Source organism: Zalophus californianus, chromosome 6, assembly GCF_009762305.2.
Source record: "Zalophus californianus isolate mZalCal1 chromosome 6, mZalCal1.pri.v2, whole genome shotgun sequence".
NCBI classification, from domain to species: domain Eukaryota; kingdom Metazoa; phylum Chordata; class Mammalia; order Carnivora; family Otariidae; genus Zalophus; species Zalophus californianus.
The window spans coordinates 17044530-17058898 of NC_045600.1; positions in this window are offsets into that span (position 1 = coordinate 17044530).

Sequence of the window (14369 nt, forward strand, 5' to 3'; positions counted from 1 at the left end):
ATTGTATTTATATATGTAAAACCATATTTATGTCATTATAGCCCATAAATTCTCTTTGAATTCTAACATATGATAATTATCAGTAAGGCATTTGCTATGACTGACATTTGACAACTGTCAGTGACCAAAGGTAACCGAGAGACCTTCCTGAGCATGACAACTGCCCCAAAAGAGGTATGTCCAATCTCTGCTCACTCAGTTCTAGCTGTCCTCCTTTGATGCGAATTAACTCTCAATCCAGAAACTACCAGTCCCAAGGAAAGGGCTTCTAAAGAGGTTTTCTGGGCCGGTTGACGTTTTCCTTTCTGAATCCTGGTTTAAAATTCTTCCTTCTTGACTTCTGTGCTTTTGATAAAGAACATTTCATGTTTTATTGCATACAGGAAAAAAAAGCAGTAACTCTACATCTTTCTGATATGGTAATCTTTTACAACTTGCTAAATGCTAACTTCCCATCTTTCTCATGTATTTTTGAAATGTTCTGGGATATTGGATTACAGGGAATGCCATGCAATTATAATGCAGTAAGAATACCCTGCCTTTACAGTTACCAGTAATGCAAGTTAATGCCATCTTGTGAGATGATCTAATGTAGTCTTTGTCAGCACTTCCGCTAAAAATCCCAATTTGTAGTCATTTATAACATCAACAAACAGGACTTCAGAGGGTGTAACACCATCTGTTGTTATTAGGAGTGACATTGTCCAAGGTTAGGCCAGACATGCAGAAACCCTTTCATCTTTAGTATTTCTAGCTTTTCTCTGTTTACCAGGAACTTGTCTAGTTGAGTTGATGAAAAGTATGCAATGATCAATTTGGATTAAATCCAAGCTAGCGAAAACTCTGTGAATCAGCGGAGGGAAGTACTGATTTATCAACTCTTGTTCTGTTTTGTCTGTAGTGTGATAACATCATGTATGTGCATAAGAATTTATCACTGTAATTCCAAAACCTGTAAAAGTCTTATCTACCCTGAGAAAAACTCATGCAGTGACAATCTCTCTATTCATGTTCTGAAGTAACTAACTCTTAAGAAGACAGTCAACAATTCAGAGACTGGGACAAAGTCAAAGAAGCTAAATTCTAATTGTAGAAAAAAACATCTATCTGGCATATAAAGAAGTAAGGGAGTAGAAATGATACATCCATAGAGTTGGATCAATACATTAAGCAGAAAAGAAGCCATAAAATAGTAAGGCACAAATATCATGCTAGCTTGAGCTACCATTTTATAATCTTGGAAGATAGTGCTACCAGAAAAAGTAGCTAAATCAACTCATTATGATATAAACATAAACTATTACTCTAGGCATTGCTGTTATTACTAATAGCATTACGTGTATCTCAGAACACACTTGAAAGTTTGTTAATTTTCGTATTTTTCTTCCAAATTTTGGAAAGTTACTGTGATGATCTGCATAACTACAATGAACAAATATTTAAATGTTTTAAAAAGTAAAATCCCCGGTTGGAAATCTATGTGGGTAACTCTGTTCAAAGCACTGGAAGTATGGATTCTTGTCACCATATGCTTTCATCCCTTCTCTCTTCATTTTTAGTTTTTATTTCTTTTTTCCATGGTCCTGCCCTTAACACTTATTAGTCTTCCCACACAGTTTGAAATCTTTTTATGTGACTGTTCCTCAGACCTGTCAGCAGCATCTAGTGATAACAACTAACATCAAAGCTAAAGGTGTTATTAATTCCTGTCCTAATAAGCAAAAGGTGAACTTTTTAAAGAAAATCCACTCATTGTTTTGAGAATCCTAGCATACAATTTAGCAAATTACTGTGTCAGAATAATAATTTACAGTTATCTGGTGCCTTAAAATTTACAAAGTGCTCTTACGCATATAACGTCATCTGATTTTTGCCCAATTCATTGAGAAAAGTTGAAATAAAAGTGACTTGCTGAAGTCATACAATTAAGACATTTGACAAGTTTTAAATAAAAGCTTAAATTTAGAAATTTGAATTTAAATACAGTATTTTTTTTTGACTAAAGGACACTAAACTCATGTTGCAAGTACTATCCTCTTTACCCTGTGAAAATTGTCTTCAACCATAAAACATTATTCGTTTAGTATTAGCAAATGTTTTCACTGGGGCAGGGAGTGTGAAGACTCATCCTAAATTAATAAAAAAAAATTATTGCAAATGAAAATGTAAGATACCTATTTATTTAGTAGGAGATCAGTAAGACTATCTTGTGATAAAGTTTTCTTTTAAGAACAACAGCTTGACCCTCACTATAGTTCTAGGGTGAGATCCATTGGATAATTTTATATAATAGTAAACATTGTTTTGTTATATTCTTAATATTGGTGATTTCAACATTAACTCATGTTTTCTTTTGACATTGACAAGGTGTAGTTTGGGTTTAAATGCACAATCATTTCAGTCCTTTTGAAAGAATTGGTAAAAAGTTAAATAACTTTTTAAAAATAGACACACATTTACATTATTAAAAATTATATATATATATACACACACATGTATATACACATGCATATATCAGTTCCCATTTCTTTCCATCATTTTTTTTCCTTAATAAATACTCATTTCTTCTTTATATCTTACAGAGTTTATTTATGCCTATATAAGAAATTTTGACTATACTTCCCTCAACATGGCAAAATTCTTATTTTGTATTTTATTTTCTCACTTACCAGTCAAGATAACTGTACTTATTTCATATTAGTGTAGAGAGACCTTCTCGTCCTTTATTGCTGCCTAATATTCCATTACATAGATGTATCAAAAATTATTTAATTGAATTGCTACTAAGGGATATTTTTAAAAATCTTTTGCTTTTACAAACAAGATTATGATGAATGCCCCTGTAAAAACATTGCCTATCTGGATGAATAAATCTGTATGACAAATTCTTATACGTGAAGTTTGCTGAGTCAATAGGGTATATGCATTTGTAAATATGATAGATATTGATATATTGCACTGAATGGGAGCTGTACAAATTAATGCACCCCATAGTAATACAAGAGAATGCTTATTTCTTCATAATTTCACTAACAAAATTGATTGTTAAATTCTTGAGCTTTCCCAGTCTGATATGGAAATGTTCTGTGTTGTTTTTATTTATATTTCTTTTTTTAATGAAAGAAACTGATGATATTTAAATATGACTAAAAGCCTTTTGTATTCACTATTCTGTGAATTCTATACTTTTTCCAACTTTTTCTATTTAGCAAGTAGTCTTTTTCTTAACAATTTCTAAGTACTTTTTATATTAGGGAGCTTTTAATGAATGGCAAATATTATTTCCCTTTCTTATTGTTTTTTATTATGTATACATTAGCTCTTTTTGCCATGTATAAGATTTTTATTTTAGGTAGAGATAATTATCAATCATATCTTTCATGACTGAGTTTTGAGAACTAGAAAGACTTTCCATCTGTAAAGCTTGTAAATCAATTTGCATACTCTTTTTCTGATACATGTATGGTTTCATTTATGCATTTAAATATCCAATCCATTTGGGAACTTACCCTGTACATTATGAGATACGAATCTAACTTCATTGTTTTTTCACATGGCTGCCAGATACTTATAGCATTAAATATTACTGAGCTCTGCCTTTCATCAATGATTCCATAGTTCTTTTTTTTAATACTCTACATTGTTCAATATAAGAATTTTAGGCTTTCTTGTAGTGTTTAACTGTTCTATTAACATGGAAAAGAAAAAAATTGTTTTAATAATTAAATATTTTTCATATGTTTTAATATATTAGGCACAGGGTATCACAAACTGTTTGGCAATTCATTTATTTATTTGTAATCTTTTTTTTTAATTTTATTTTTTTTTTTTTTTTTTTTTTTTTTTTTTTTTTTAAAAGATTTTATGTATTTATTTGACAGAGAGGGACACAGCGAGAGAGAGAACACAAGCAGGGGGAGTGGGAGAGGGAGAAACAGGCTTCCCGCGGAGCAGGGAGCCCGATGCGGGGCTCGATCCCAGGACCCTGGGATCATGACCTGAGCCGAAGGCAGACGCTCAACGACTGAGCCACCCAGGCGCCCCATTTTTTTTTAATTTTAAAAAAGAGTTTAGATTTATGAAATCCTTGTAAAGTAAGTACAGAAAGAGTTCCTGTATGATCTATAACCAATTTCCACTGTTAATCACATCTCACATTACTGTGAAACATTTGTCACAATTAACTAACCATTATTATTATTACTAAAGTCTATACTTTATTCAGATTTCCTCAGTTTTTCCTAGTACCCTGTTTTTCTTTTCCAGGATCCCATCTAGGATATCATATTATAGTTATTAGTCATGTCTCCTTAATTTCCTCTTGGTGGTGAGTGTTTCTTATACTTTTCTTATTTTTTATGACCTTGACAGTTTTGGGGGTATTTTAGTACATCCCTCAATTAGGATTAGTCTAATGTTTTTCTGATGATTAGACTGGGGTAGTGTATTTTGTGGAGGAAGAACGCAGAGATAAAATGCAATTCTCATCACATTATATCAATAGTACATATTATCACCATAATTAATCACTGTTGAATTTAACCTTGATCACCCAGCTTGAGGCAGTATTTTTGAGGTTTTCCTCCTGTAAAGTTATTCCCTTTATATTACCCTTTTATACTATAATATTTGGAAGGAAGCACTATGGGCCACCCAAATTTAAGAAGTGGGGAGTCATATTCTTCTGTGAGAAACAAATGTATTGAGTAGAGTATGGTGCTATGTATACTTCCTTTTGCTATTAGACTTACAGATTCCGTTTTCCAATTTAGCATGTTATTCCCCAGTCCTTTCAGTGAAATTCTTTCATTCATTTGTAATATATTTAGAATCTTTCATCACATTCTATATTCAATCAATAAAATCCCCCTTCCTCCTAAATACATTTGCTTTAATTTACACACCTTAACATTTACTCTATTCTGTAAAGTTTTATGGATTTTGACAAATTCTTAATATTCTGTATTTACCATTATAGTATCACACAGAATAGTTTCACTCCTCTAAAATATCCTCTCTACTTCACTTATTCAACCTTCCCTTCCAACCCGTCAAACTATCAGCAAAACTCTACATTATGGCCTTTTCTAGAAGATCCTATAATTGGGATCATACAGTATATAGCATTTTCAGACTGGTTTCTTTCACTTACCAATATGCATTTAAAATCCATCTACATCCTTTTATGGCTTGATAGCCCATTTCTTTTAATTGCTGAATAATATTCCATTAAATGGATGTTTCACCGTTAGTTTATCCATTCACCTATAGAAGGACATTGTGGTTCCTTCCAATTTTTGGTAATAATAAATAAAGCTGCTATAAACATTCATGTATAGATTTTTGTGTGGAAATATGTTTTCAAATCAGTTGGGTACATCAAAGGAGCATGACTGTTGAATCAGATAGTGAGATTGTATTTAGTTTTATAAGAAATTGCTAGACTGTCTTCCAAAGTGGCTATACAAATTCAATTTCATACCAAAAATGAATGAGAGTTTCCCATTGTTTTGTCTCCTTTCCAGCAATTGGTATTGTCCTTTTTTTGGTATTTTAGTTATTTTAATAGGTATGAAATTGTATCTCATTGTTTTTTTGATTTGCAAATCCTTAATAACAATTGATATTGAGCTTTTTTATATACTTATTTTCCATCAGCATATCTACTCTGATGTAGTATCCATTCAGATTTTTTGGCCCCATTTTTAATTGGGTGGTTTATTTTTATATTGTTGAGTCTTTAGGATTGTTTCTATATTTTATTTTTTTAATTTTTTAAAAGATTTTATTTATTTATTATTAGAGAGAGAGAGCATGAAAGGGGGCGGGTCAGAGGGAAAGCAGACTCCCCGCTGAGCAGGGAGCCCGATGTGGGACTCAATCCCGGGACTCCAGGATCATGACCTGAGCAGAAGGCAGTCGCTTAACTAACTGAGCCACCCAGGCTCCCTGGATTGTTTCTATATTTTAGATACAATTCCTTTATGAGCTATGTATAAGAGTCTGTGGCATGTCTTTTCATTCTCTTAACAATGACTTATAAGCAGATATTCAACTTTTAATTAAGTTTATCATTTTTTTTAAGATTTTATTTATTTATTTGGGAGAAAGAATGAGAGATAGAGAGCATGAGAGGGAAGAGGGTCAGAAGGAGAAGCAGACTCCCCGCTGAGCAGGGAGCCCGATGCGGGACTCGATCCCAGGACTCCAGGATCATGATCTGAGCCAAAGGCAGTCGCTTAACTAACTGAGCCACCCAGGCACACTATCATTTTTTTTCTTTCATGGATAATACTACTGACATATTTAAAAACTAATTACCACACACAAGGTCATGTAAAATTCCTTCTCATGGTATTTTTTCTAGAAGTTCTACAGTTTGCATTTGCATTTTAGACCTATGATCCATTTTGAGTTAATTTTTATGAAAGATTTAAGAATGGACGTAGATTCATCTTATGAACGTATTTATTTTTGCAAAGGTATGTGCAATTGTTCTAATAGTAATCGATATCCCTTTTCCATTGAATTGCCATTATTCCTTTGTCAAACATCAGCTGACTATTTGTGTGCCTATTTCTGGGCTTTCCTTTCTGTCATATTGATCGACCTGTTTCTTTTCACCAGCACCATTATATCTTAATTACTGTAGCTTTATAATAAGATTTGAAATCTGCTAGTGTAAGTCCTTAAACTCTGTTTTTCTTCCTCAGTAGTAGATTGGATATTCTTGATTTTTGATCTCCAAATACACTTTAGAATGCATTTGTCCCACAAAATAGCTTGCTGGGTTTTCATTGGGATTTTGTAGAATCTATATAACAAGTTGTGTTGAGAAGAATTGGCATCTTAACAAATATTAAGAAATACAATCCACTAACACGTATTATCTCTCTACTTATTTAAATCATTTTAAAAATTTTTCATCAGAGTTTTGTAGTTTTCCATGTGTAGAGTCTGTATATGTATTTGTTAGACTTACACCTAAATAATTTTTAAAGATTTTGTTTATTTATTTGAGAGAGCAAGTACAAGCAGGGGAAGCATCAGAGGGAGAGGGGGAAGCAGACTCCCCGCTGAGCAGGGAGCCCCACTCAGGGCTCAATCCCAGGACCCTGATATCATGACCTGAGCCAAAGGCAGACATTTAACCAACTGAACCACCCAGGCACCCCCATATTTATACCTAAATATTTAATTCTTTAGGTGCTATTTGTTCTTTAGGTACCAGTTGTTCACTGTTGGTACACAGTCTGTCTCTCTAGTCACTTAATTCCAGGATTTATTTTTTACTGATTCTTTGAATTTTTTTTACAGAGATATTGGTTTCATCTTGAAAAAAGAGAGATTATTTTTCCTTTCAATATCCAGATTTTTTTTTCTGTTTTTTTTTTTTTTTCTTTCTTTTTGCATTATCTAGACTTCCAGTGGAGTGTTGAATAGGAGTGGTGAGAGAAGACATCCCTATCTTTTTTTCCAATCTTAGGGGAAAAGTGCCCAGTCTCTAACCATTAAGTCTAAAGTGAGTTACAAATTTTAATAGATGTTTATTATTAAGTTGAGGAAGGTCCCCTTCATTCTTAATTTGCTGAGAGTTTTAATCATGAAAAGATTTGGATTTTTTTCAAATACTTTTTGGTAATATTGATATGATTGCATGAATTTTCTTAATGTATTATATTAATTGATTTTTAAATGTTAAACCAGCCTTGAATATGTGGAATAAATCCTATTTGACAACCATCTTTTGTTCTTGTTCTAAATTGATAAATTCATCAGAGAAGTGTCTGTTCATGTCTTCTGTCCATTTTTTGAATTGATTATTTATTTTTTGGGTGTTGAGTTTGAGAAGTTCTTTCTAGATCTTGGATACCAGCCCTTTATCTGTAGTGTCATTTGCAAATATCTTCTCTGATTCTGTGGGTTGCCTCTTTGTTTTGTTGACTGTTTCCTTTGATGATGTCCCAAAAGTTCATTTATTTGTGGAACATAAGGAATACCATGGAGGACATTAGGAGAAGGAAGGGAAAAATGAAGGGGGTAATTCAGAGGTATAGATGAACCATGAGAGACTATGGACTTGGAGAAGCAAACTGAGGGTTTTAGGGGGAGGAGGGTGGGAGAATGGGTTAGCCTGGTGATGGGTATTAAAGAGGGCACGTACTGCATGGAGTCCTGGTGTTATATGAAAACAATGAAATGTGGATCACCACTTCAAAAACTAATGATGTATTGTATGGTGACTAACATAACATAATAAAATAAAATTTAAAAAAAAAGAACTTAAAAAAATAAATAAATTGTTAAATTCAATTTATCAATAATTTGGGAGGAATTTTGAATCAATATTCATAAGGAATATTGTTCTGTAGTTTTCTTATCCTGTAATTTTTTAGTTAGATATATCTTATCAGGTAATTGAAATTGAGGTAAATAATCTATTGTGAGGATTTATGTAAATCTAGGCAGGAGTTGGGCTTTGTAGTTATCAATAGCAGAGGCTTTATATTCCTCTACTACCTTTGCTATTGTCTTGCCTCTTGACTTTGAGCTTCTCTACTGTTATGGACTGGATTGTTTCTGTGGAGATTCATATGCGGTTTGACAATGTGACTTTATTTAGAGGGAGGAATTAAGGTTAAATGAGGTCATTAAGGATGGAGCCCTCATCTAACAGGACTACTGTTTTTATAAGAAAAGAAATGGGAGACTTCACAATGTTTATCTCTGCCATGTGAGTACACAGCAAGAAGGCAGCCAACTAAAGCCAGGAAGTGAGTTACCAGAAACCAATTGGCCACCACCTTCATCTTGGACTACCCAACTTCCAGAACTGTGAGAAAACAAATTTCTTTTATTTAAGCCACCTAGTCAGATGTAATTCACTACTATTCCAGAGACTACATGGTATAGGGGTAAGACATGGTGGGAGGGAAACATTCTATAATCTTATGATTTAATACCAGTCTTAATAGACCTGGGTCTCTCTGATCTACTACCTCCACAAGTGTTTTTCTTATATAATGTCTCCCCTTCTCCTTTGGGAGACTGGAGATTAAGGGGGATGGAAGAGAAGAATGTCCTTTGCCCAGGGCTCTTGGACAGAGCTCTGATAAGCTATTTTTCTGTGGTGTAGGCCTTTGTTATGGAGAAGGTTTTGGATGTATTTCAAATTTTTTGCTCTTCCCTTTTCTCTGCCAGTAACAAAGTAACATCTGAGGGGATGTTTTTTTCAGATTGTGCCCATGAGAACCTGGTGGGAATTCAGGAAGAAAAGCTTATGAAAACATAGGGGTCCTCCTAAGAAACTAGCCATAAGAAGTTTCTCAGTCTCCACATTCAACGTCTAGAAATTCATCAAAATTACCATCTGAGTTTTCCTACCAATTTGTGGCCCAGAGTCTTCTGCCCCAGGTTAAGCAGATTTCAACTGTGACTCTATGGATTCACCAGGCTATTCAGATTTCTGAGCAGCAAGTCTTTGGTTTTCATTTTGGACAGTTGTGGTTTTTGTTTGTTTGTTTGTTTTGTTTTCCTTTTATATGAAGAGCAATGACACGTTCCAAGTTCTTTTTAAAGTAGCAACCAGAATTCCAATCTTTTAATTTTTCTATTTCAGGTTCAGAACTTGTTTTTCCAAATAACAGAGAAAGATAGTGTTTTTACTTGTATCACATTATATTTACAAAGTACATTAACATTTTTATGAATTTTGAGTCTTTTAAAACAAGAATGTAGTATGTTTTCCCATTTATTCAAGTTCTTTCCCTTTTTTCTTTTATTTCTTTTTCAGTAAATTCTTTGTAAAAGACAGTTCTTACATATTAAGTTCATTTCCAGATATTTTCTTTTTAATATTTATTGTTATTATAAATGTATTTCTTTATTATATCATCCTACTAACTTTTTAAAATATATCTGATTTGTTTCTATATAGTAATTTTATATCCTGCTACTTAAATTATCTTATCATACAATTACATCATTTACAAATAGAGATAGTTTTACATCTTTCTTTTCCATGTTTATACTTTTTTTTCTTTTTCCTGTCTAATATATGTGCTGTCAATGTTTAATACTAGTGGTCAGGTTGGCAATCCATTTCTTGTTCCTTACTTTAGTGGGACTTGATCAAGGTTCTTCTACATTAAGCATGTTTTTGGTTTTGTGTTTGAAATAGGGTCATTTTTGTTATGATAACAAATATCCATCTATTCTTATTTAAAGACTGATTATTTTTAAATTAATAATGATTATTGCATTCTGTCTCGTCATTTTATTGCTTTATTAACAGATTTCATAATGTTGATATACACTAGTATTCCTGGAATAAACCACACTAGTAACGTGTTTTTATTTTCATGTTCTGTGGGATTTTCCTAGTACTTTGTTTATCATTTTTATTAATAGTGATAAGAGAAAATTCTTCTAATTTTTGTACGCTAAATGCTGGAATCAATGTTATACTTGCCTCATACATAGAGTTTGGAGGTTTTCTTTCCTTTTTCCATGTTCCAAAATAGTTTAAATAGCATGGGACTCATCTTTTGTTTAAATGTTTGGTAAAATTTTGCTTGTAAAAGATTTGGCTGTGGCAGTATTTGCTTAAAAGTAGATCTTTAATAATGCCTGTCAAAATATATTGCTAGGCCCAAGATGGAGTCACCTCTGCATGGGGTGTCACATTAGCAAAACAAAACTTAAATAACTTTTGTACCCTTGTAAACATTCTGCTTAACAGAAACATAGTATACCCAGTCAACCAATCTCCAAATACAAGCTAACTCTGGCCTTGTCACCCCAAAAAGTTGACTGTGTGGCCTTAGCCAGTCAGGTGTTTTCTATGTTTTTCTCTCTTGTTCTTTATTGTTTATCCTGTTAAAGCTGCTTGCCTTCCATCCCACTTTACAGTTCTACAAAAGGAGACTATAAACTTCATGAAGTGTTAAAAAAGTTTTGTGTCATATAAATTGTTTCTCTTTAATTATTTTTTAACACACTCTCCATGGCCAAGTTGGAAGTTTCCTTTTTTAGACTTTTAATCTCTTATGAGGTCAATTTTGATAATGTATAGTTTCCTAAAATCAACCATTTTTTTCTTTTGACATTACTCAGTACTCTTAATACCCTTACCGTACTCATTTTTGACCATTTTTTCAAGTTTATTTGCATTGTACAATGTAGCCTTTTTTTTTTTAATCTGGGGATAATTGACACACAATTTTACATTAGTTTCCAGTGTATATGTAGTGATTCAACATCTGTATACATTATACTCTGCTCACCACAATTGTACCTATCATCTGTCACCATACAGTACTATTATAATATCACTGGCTATATTCACAACACTGTACCTTTCATCACATGACTTATTCATTCCATAAGTAGAAGCCTGGATCTCTCCCTCCCCTCCACTTTTGTCCCATCCCCCAACCCCCTTTTCCCTGGCAATTATCAGTTTCAATATTTACAAATCAATCAATGGCATACACTACATCAATAAAATGGAGGATAAACATATGATCATCTTAATAGATGCAGAAAAAGCATTTGACGAAATTCAACATTCATTCATGATAAAAACTCTCAAAAAAGAGGGTCTAGAGGAAACATACCTCAACATAATAAAAGCAATATATGAGAAAAACAAAGTTAACCTCATACTCAATGGTGAAAAACTGAGAGCTTTGCCTCTAAGATCAGGAAGAAGACAAGGTTGTTCACTCCCACCACTTTTATTCCACATAGTACTGGAAGTCCTAGCAATCAGACAAGAAAAAGAAATAAAAGGCATCCATATTGGTAGGAAAGAAGTTAAACTGTCACTATTTGCAGGTGACATGATACTCTATATAGAAAACCCTAAAGACTCCACTAAAAAACTATTAGAAGTAATAAATAAATTCAGTAAAATCTCAGGATTTAAAATTAATACTCAAAAATCAGTAACATCTCTATATACTAATAACAGAGTAGCAAAAAGGCAATTAAGAAAACAATTCCATTTGTAACTGTGCCAAACAAACCAACAACAACAACAACAAAAACTAAGAATAAACTTAATCAAGGGGATGAAAGACTTGTACTCTAAAAACTCTAAAACACTGATGAGAGAAACTGAAGATCACACAAGCAAATGAAAAAGATACTCCATGTTTGTGATTATAAGAATTAATATTGATGAAATATCCATACTGCCCCCCAAAATCTACAGATTAAATGCAATTCCTATCAAAATACCAACAACATTTTTTATAGAATTAGAATAACAAAAAGACCACAAATAATTTCTTTAAGAAAGAACAAAGCTAGAGGTTTTGAGATTCCAGATTTCAATATATACCACAAAGCTAATCAAACAGTAAGGTCCTAGTACAAAAACAAACATGCAGATCAATGGAACAGAGTAGTGAGCCAGAATAAACCCACACTTATATGGTCAATTAACCCATGGCAAAGGAGACAAGAATACAAAATGGGGAAAAGACAATCTCTTCAATAAAAGGTGCTGGGAAAGCTGAACAGCTACATGGAAAAGAATGAAACTGGACAACTTTCTTACACCATACACAAAAATAAACTCAAAATGGGTTAAAGACCCACATGTGAGACCTGAAACCATAAAACTCCTAGAAGAAAACATAGGCAGTAATTTCTTTGACATCTGATGTAGCAACATTTCTCTAGGTATATCTGCTAAGGCAAGGTAAACAAAAGCAAAAAATAAACTACTGGGAACTACAGCAAAATGAAAAGATTTTACACAGCGAAGGAAAGCATCAACAAAACAAAAAGGCAGTCTACTGAATGAGAGAAGATATTTACAAATGATATATCTGATAAGGGACTAATATCAAAATATATAAAGAATCTATACAACCCAACACAAAAAAAACTCCCCAAATGATCTGATTAAAATAGTGACAGAGGACCTGAATAAACATTTTTCCAAAGAAGACATCTAGATGGCCAACAGACACATTGAAAATATATTCAACATCACTAGTCATCAGAGAAATGCAAATCAAAAACTATATGATACCTCATACCTGTCAGAATGGCTAGAATCAATAAGACAGGAAAGAAAAGTGTTGATGACAATGTGGAAAAAAAGGAATCCTTGCGCACTGTTGGTGGACATGTAAATTGGTTACAGCAACTGTGGAAAACAGTATGGGAGTTCCTCAAAAAATTAAATATAGCAATACCATATGATTTCAGTTTTGGGTTCTCACCCAAAGAAAATGGAAATATTAATTTGAAAAAGTATTCACCCCTATGTTTATTGTGGTATTATTTACAATAGCCAAGATATGGAAGCAACTTAAGTGTCTGTTGATACATGAATGGATAAAGAAAGTGTGGTATATGTATATGGAATATTATACAGCATAAATAAAGATGTTATTGTCATTTGCAACAACATGGATGGATTTAGAGGATATTATCCTAAGTGAAATAAGTCAAACAGAGAAAGACAAATATCATATGATTTCACTTACATATGAAATCTAAAATGCAAAACAAATAAACAATCAAACACACAAACAAAAAACCAGAATCAGACCTATAAATACAGAGAACAAATTAAATAACTCAGGTTTGTTTTTTTGCTCCTACTTTCTATTATTTTTCATTTTTTGATTTTACATTATTCTCATATAGGTCAGTGTTGATGTTTCTACATTATTTTTATTCAAAGAGCAAATTTTTGTGTCTTACTTATAATTCTACTTATTTGTATTTTAAAATATTTTTCATATATTTATTCATTCCTTCCTTCATATTATCTTTATGTTTTTGGTTATTTTTAGTCTAACTTTTTTTGTATGTAAAGTTTACTTTTTCTTTATTTTTAGATTAATGTAATTTTCATGAGTATGAATTTTCCTCAGAACATTAATTTTGTTGAGTCCCATTAATTCTGAGTAATGCAATTTTAACTATTATTTTGATTTTCTTGGAATTCCGATATTAATATTTGTATTTTTTTCTTTCATTAAATTGCCATTTAATAAAGTGTATTATTATGTTAATTTCTTTGTGAAAGGATCATTTTGGTTCTGTTTTTGTTATTAATTTACAGAATTTCATTTGGCAGTATGATTAGTTTATTGCAAACTGATATATTGTTAATGCCTGTGAATATTCCATTAATACATGACAAGTTATTTTTTTTATTTTATGATTTTCAGATGGTTATATATCATTAGTGCTGGTTATTTTATTTTTTTTACACAAGTAATCCCTCATGGACTGAGAAAAGTAAAATTTCCTGTTACTAGTGAGTTTCTCTGTATTCCAAGTTTACCTTTAATATTTGCTTTATGCATGTTGATATTGTCCAGTATATAATTATGCGAAAG